The 6592-nt window shown below is 31.2% G+C and overlaps 1 long non-coding RNA gene across 1 annotated transcript; it reads right to left on the bottom strand.

The window, feature by feature from the left end:
• Positions 1-2116: 2116 nt before the first annotated feature.
• Positions 2117-4592, bottom strand: LOC131641386 (uncharacterized). The gene is made up of 5 exons (XR_009295503.1): positions 3904-4592; positions 3471-3561; positions 3258-3361; positions 2327-3141; positions 2117-2248 (listed from the first exon to the last, which is right to left on the bottom strand). It is a non-coding gene; the product is annotated as an uncharacterized LOC131641386 (long non-coding RNA).
• Between the last annotated feature and the right edge of the window lie 2000 nt (positions 4593-6592).

The following is a 6592-nucleotide window of genomic DNA, read 5'->3' as shown; positions in this document are numbered from 1 at the left end:
TCTTAAGGCGGTCAAAGGTTAAAATCAATAGAGCGAAAGTTTGAGATCTTTAACCAGATAGTAGACATAGGACATTAGTTTTAAGGATGGCGAAAGCGTATTAAAACTAATTGGGACTTATTTATTTTCAAAAATTGTTTTTACACCCGAGCGGGATGGCGAAAGCGTACGTTAGGGATATTAACTTGTTCCGAGTCAATAGAGCGAAAGTTTGAGATTAGGAGATTTAAATAGATAACAACTTCATAAAACAGGCGTTTTATTAATTACGTTGTTTCCAAAAAGCTCTTCTAAAATCTAATGGGATGGCGAAAGCGTACGTTAGGATTAGGATAGTAATCTAAATCAACAGAGCGAAAGTTTGAGACGAGGATTTTTAACCAATTGAATTAGTAAAGATTTTTAATTAAATTGTGCAAAAGCCAATGGACCTTCGGATCACCTTAAGTTAAACGAAATACATACTGATATCTGTCTTTTATTATATTCTTTATTTCTCACAATCACTCTCCCTTAGGAACAATCAAAATTTTAGTAGCCCTAGCTTTACATAGTAACCTTAGATAACGGTAGATCGATTCATAGTCCCTGTGGATTCGATATCTTTTAAAACTACACGACACGACTGTGCACTTGCAGTCATCAGATTTATAGACACGTAAAGTCGCGATCACTAACAACCCTAGCATGCATTTGAATTATGGATCTAAGGATTAAAAAACTTACAAATTGAAGTGATTGAGAAGCTTTTGAATGTAGTAGAGCAAGTAGATGGAGCCATTGATGTAGCCTTGGAAGTGGTTTGCAAAAAATCTCTTTGGGGTTGAGTTTGAAGTTGATTTAGGGTAAATGAATTGGGGGGAAGGGGCTGTTTTGCTAAATCTGCAAAACGCGCAGTATTTCAGAAATGCACTTCCGAAATGCTGTTTTCGGAAATGCATTTCCGAAATAAGACAAATTTTGAGAAAAAAAATGCGCTTTCGAAGATGGATCTCTGAAAACAACATTTTCTTGCATTTCGGAAATGCATTTCCGAAGTAAGGGGTATATATGATTTTTCACCGGAGGTAAGCAGTATAACTTTTTGCAGATCCATTTCTTTTTCTACATCCATTTTTTTTCTACAACCTTTATTAATCAAATTTATGCAGAGCCTTCCGTACTTTTTCAAGTCCAGCTTGCTATTGACTGCTGAACAAACTACATAGACCAGCTGGTTCTCAAGGGAAGTAGGACAACATTTTATAGATCCCTGAGGGTGTAACAGTATCAAATAGCTTGGCTTATGCTTTAAGGCTTTTACAAGTATGACTTTTTTCCTTTTCTCAATTTGTGTCAAAAAATTTGCTGCTTTGTTTACTATATCTTAACACAAATACCTACTCCTTGAAAGCCGTATCATGTCCTGTCACTTTCATCAAAAACCAAAGAGTACTATAGTATTAATTAAATATAGTAATGTATCATACATATACATTTTTTGGGTGTACAGGCTATATATCATCAACAGTCTAAGAAAACTTATACTGCTAGTTAATAGCCTGCTATTGATTTCAGTTGTCAATATACTTTCTTCTACATTCATAGTAACATCTCAAAGTTCCATTGAAAGTTCACTTCAATTGCAATGAAATGAATATGAACCCTTTAATATATTAAATAATAATTCAATTAAATTAGAATCCACCATATTATATATGGAAGTCTCTTGTTATATATGATGATGCTAAAGCATTATTTATTATTTTAAATTTTCCAAGTACAATATTGTAATATCAACTAATATATATATAATCATTGAAAATTATATTTCCAACATTTCTTCCAATGAAACACAACTTATCACGGGAAGTTACATACAACTTTGTTGTGACAAATGCTGAATTAGCTTATATTATGAAAAATAAACTTTCAAAACCAAAAGATAGTTTCCAGGGATGGAAAAAGCTCATTGAGTCTGCATGGTAAACCATAGAATTCATTATATATATATATATATATATATATATATATATATATATATATATATATATATATATATATATATATATATATATATATATATATATATATATATATATATATATATATATATATATATATATATATATAATTTCTCCCACCATTTCAAACCATTGTTGTCATGGGCTGCATCGTCTTCGCGTACGAGTGTGAGATCCAAAATGAAAGCAACCAAGGCAGCCACCATTGTGTGAGATGCGAATATGACAATCACAACATCATTGAGCTGTAAATTCATTGAAATGGTTGTGTAATTTATCATAAAATTTTCAACAATTGATTTAGTTTTAGATATATATCTCACCCATTCTGCATGTTCATGTTATACTTGATAATATTCTTTGAAATATTGCAGTATAGAGACACCGAGGAAGAATAAGAAGCCTAACACAAATTTGGTTATGAAATTGTTGAGGTTGCAGAATTGGAGAAAACCAAGACCAGCAGAAGCTGCACGTCGCTGAGCTAAACAAATTCTTGTCAAATGTCAAGTTTTATATAATCGGAAGATTTAACTACAAAGACAATTCATTAGAGAGAACTTACACACGTAGCCGAAGAATTCACAGTACACTTCCATGAAAAGTTTCTCTTTTGGCAAAGATAGTGTCTTCACAAAGTATGTTTTAATAGAGGGTAAAAATATTAAACTTTTAAAACTTAATGGTACAGTTTTGTCAAGATAGTGTGTTTGGCAAAGATATTTATTGACAAACTTACTGGTACAGTTACTATTGTAGTTGTGTTTGGAAGAGATAAAAAATGGCGCTCTTGACATGATAAACAACTAATTTGAAATGTAACATGTTGAAGGTTTATGTGAAAATTTTAATAGCATAATGATAAAGAGATGCATGCTTCTAGGACCAGAAAATACCTTCCCCAAAGCCCAATCAACAGAATCAAAATAAGCATGTTTATGATCCTACCATAAAATGAATTTATTCATGAAGAAAAGTCAATTCAAAAGTACATTTCACATTAACACATATATTGTCAAATGATATAGCAATACAGGAAATGAAACGTTGAAGAAGAAACATAAGGAAAAAAAACCTTGGATATTAGTGGAGGTTTCTTTTGCAATCTCCCTCCATAATTTTTCTTTACAGCATCTTCCTGCAAGAATAAATTTGCAGCATAATAACATAATGTGAGATTTAATGCCAGGAATAACCTTTATAATGCCTCCACAAAGGTAAGAAACATTGGTTCTGTTACATTAACACACATACAGGATTCTACAATGTGTAGTTTCTTGGCCATTTATACAACATCACCAATTTCAGGGAATGATTGAGAGCCATATATAACGATTATGTTTAGATGGTCCATAGATCTGAAAAACAGGGGAACATGAAATTTATAGATTTTCATAGCAATTCAACAAAATGTTTCCACTTTCCAAATGCTTATTAGGATAAGAAAAATCCCTAAAAAATAGTTACCAAATGTTTATGCCATTCCAGTCCAGAGAGACCATCTTTGTCGTTGAATGCACTTCATGGACTATCTTTAAGAGTGAGCTTTTGAAAATTCCTATAAATTAAGAAGGTCTTATAATATTTGTCAATCATGCTACAATACACATAAACTAATAAGGTCTTATGCAGTCATTTGGTCAAGTGAAAGTGAAGAACAACAAACAAAAATTGGATTATTTCAATGTTCTCATTCCTAACTTCTTATGCAAAACTTTAATTTCAAAACACAAGAATTAGCAAGGTGGTACCTGTTTAAATATTGACCTGTTGAATATTAAAGTTCTCAAAATATCACAAAACTTAAACTACATAAAGGGTTTCTGCCATTGAAAATGTAAAGAGCTTAACAGATATGAAGCTTTTACAATCTACAAAATGAGAAAAATAAATTAACAACCTTTTAGTAACTTGAAATAAGCAAACGCATGTCAATGTCTAAGCAGATCTCTTCCTTTCTCTTTTTGTTCATTATCAATCGTAGATCTGCAAGCTAGTGATAAATAAATTTGTAGATTTTCCTTCAAAATACAGAATTTAAGTCAGAAACAAATTTCTTAAACCATAGATATTTTTTGTTCCGGTCGCCGCTATAATCATCGACAAAATCATTCACCGTCAAAAACTGTCAAAATCATAAGTAAAACAAAATAAACACTTTTCCCAAACCCTAAACGGGATTCAGATAACGAAAACGATGGGTAGAAACTCAAAGAAACAAGTTAAAGATGATTAAAAACTCAAAATAACTCAAAATGGCAAAGAAGAATAGAAACTCATCGGGCGGTCTGTGAAACTTTGTGGATCCCAATCGATTCAAGTCTCGGTGATGAGAAGAATCTCTCTGTCTCTCCATAGATCCAGCCGAATATGAGCTTTGTGCTTCCTCTCCTTGATTAACTCCTTTCTTTTCCAAGGAAATGGTTCCGGTGGTATCAAAGCCAATATAATAGCTTGGGCAACCACAGATAAACAAAAGTGTATTCATCATAAACAATGCACATAACAAACCAAAAAATGGAGAAATAGGGATGGGGTAATAGACTGTATGAGATAAGAAATGAGATAGAGAGGAAAGTTTTGGGTCTTCATGAGAGAGAAATAGAGAATAAGAAAAGGTTTACCCGGTTAATGAGACACTAGTACTTAACCCCGTGCGATGCACGTGTTTAGGCGGGATTTTGGTCTAAAGTTGGCGCCTAAACATGTATTTTGTTTTAATATATTAAAGATACCCATGAAATTTTGAAAAAATAGTGCCACTTGCAATAATGGATAAATACGATTGGTCCATTTGAAGTTTGATTTAGCAAAATACCAAAATGGGCATATTTTATTACAAATTTTAAAAAGAAAAAGGGCAATTAAGGGTATTAATAGGTATATTATAATCTTAGTTAGGTCGTTGAAGACAATATATGAATTGGGCTAACTAATTACAATACAACCAAAAAACTGTTATATCTCGGTTGAAAGATGGGACTTATCTCGATTTTATAGACAAGATAACAAAGAGAGTCATGAAAATTTGTCAATTTTTTCCTTAGTTAAAGTTTCATTGAGATAAAAATTGTACTTGACATAGATTAGAGCCTCGGCAACTATATTTTTTATTTTTAAAACCAGAAAGCGTGTGCCAGTATACCTCTTAGTTGTTGGTAATATCTAAGATGAAAAATAGGCATTTACCTTAGTTTGAATTTCAAACAGAGGGAAAAGCAATTTTTGTTAATATAATTTGTTATAAATTTTTACTTGTATTTTTTAGACCGAAGCTATATACACATTTCAATACAAAGTCTATTTACACATCTCTAAACGAACTAGAAAATTTTATTTTACATATACAAAATTTTTTTTTTTCACAATTTGTAACATAGTCTAGTATGCTCATATTCAAAATGGTACACTAATAGAACCTATATACTTATTTGATAACAGAACTAGATGACAAAACTGAATACATATCAGTAGCAAAAAACCTATACACATTGGTTACAAATTTCAGGAGAAACTAGTGTTGTTTAAGACTATAAAATGACAGGAAGGAACCGATCCAACATGAACAAATGTCATTTGTATCATCTTGTGGTAATGGTGTTGGGTCATTACCCACCTATAATTTAAAAAAAAAATTGGATTACCCTACAAAACCACGACATAAACCTTGTAACATAAAACTTTTTCTAGTTAGCAAAAACAACACTAACTTAACAACTAATAAAAATAGATTACGTGCACATGGAAAAGTGAATACCTTAGACCCCGAATCACTAATGCTTTCAACGACTATATCTCACATATATTTCATAACATAATATGAACACACATATTAGTTAGGTAACTACAATAAATAATACATTTAATAACAAACTTTTACCTCAACCAATTAAAAACCGAGGTCAAATGACCTAGAACTTGCCGTTTTAGTGTCTTTTTATAAACTATAAATTTTATCCCTCGGGTTTTTCTAAAAAAGACATAAAAAATAGTTCAGAGATTGCGCTTTGATTTTTAACTCTTGCCATTTCATGCTTTAATTAGAACCTAAATTGCGCCTTTATTTTTTAAAATATCTTTTCAGTCGGTTTTACTGAAAATCGACACGAATTGTTGATTAATATTTTAGTTAGTTAAATTGGAAGCGGCATTTATGTCAATTTTTTTCCCTCCGTTTTTTCTACCAACCTAGATATGAACTCTAAACATTACTTTATTCCAACATCGTAATTTTTAGTCTCATTCAGTTTTCATTATTTCTCAAAATTTTTTTACACCCTAGTGAAAAAAAAAACAACATTCTTCATCATCAACACATTATAAATCGAAACACCATTCAAAATAAAAGGATGATCGTACAACCTTGCAAAATAACTATGTTATGGTTGAAGTTGAATCCAAGTACTTTTAGGTTATTGAGGGGATTTTGCATATTTCAGATAACTTTTAGGTTATTGTCCATTTATTAGGTTTCTGATGTGATTGTTTACCATTTTATTTTGATATCCACTTTGTAGATGTAATATGTTATGAAACCATGTATTGTACATGTTTTGGATGTCATATAAACACTATGATTTTACTTAGTA

This window comes from Vicia villosa, unplaced genomic scaffold (assembly GCF_029867415.1).
Source record: "Vicia villosa cultivar HV-30 ecotype Madison, WI unplaced genomic scaffold, Vvil1.0 ctg.003712F_1_1, whole genome shotgun sequence".
Taxonomy (NCBI): domain Eukaryota; kingdom Viridiplantae; phylum Streptophyta; class Magnoliopsida; order Fabales; family Fabaceae; genus Vicia; species Vicia villosa.
The sequence above is the reverse complement of the archived record's forward strand: the minus strand, read 5'-3'. Positions and strand labels throughout refer to the sequence as shown.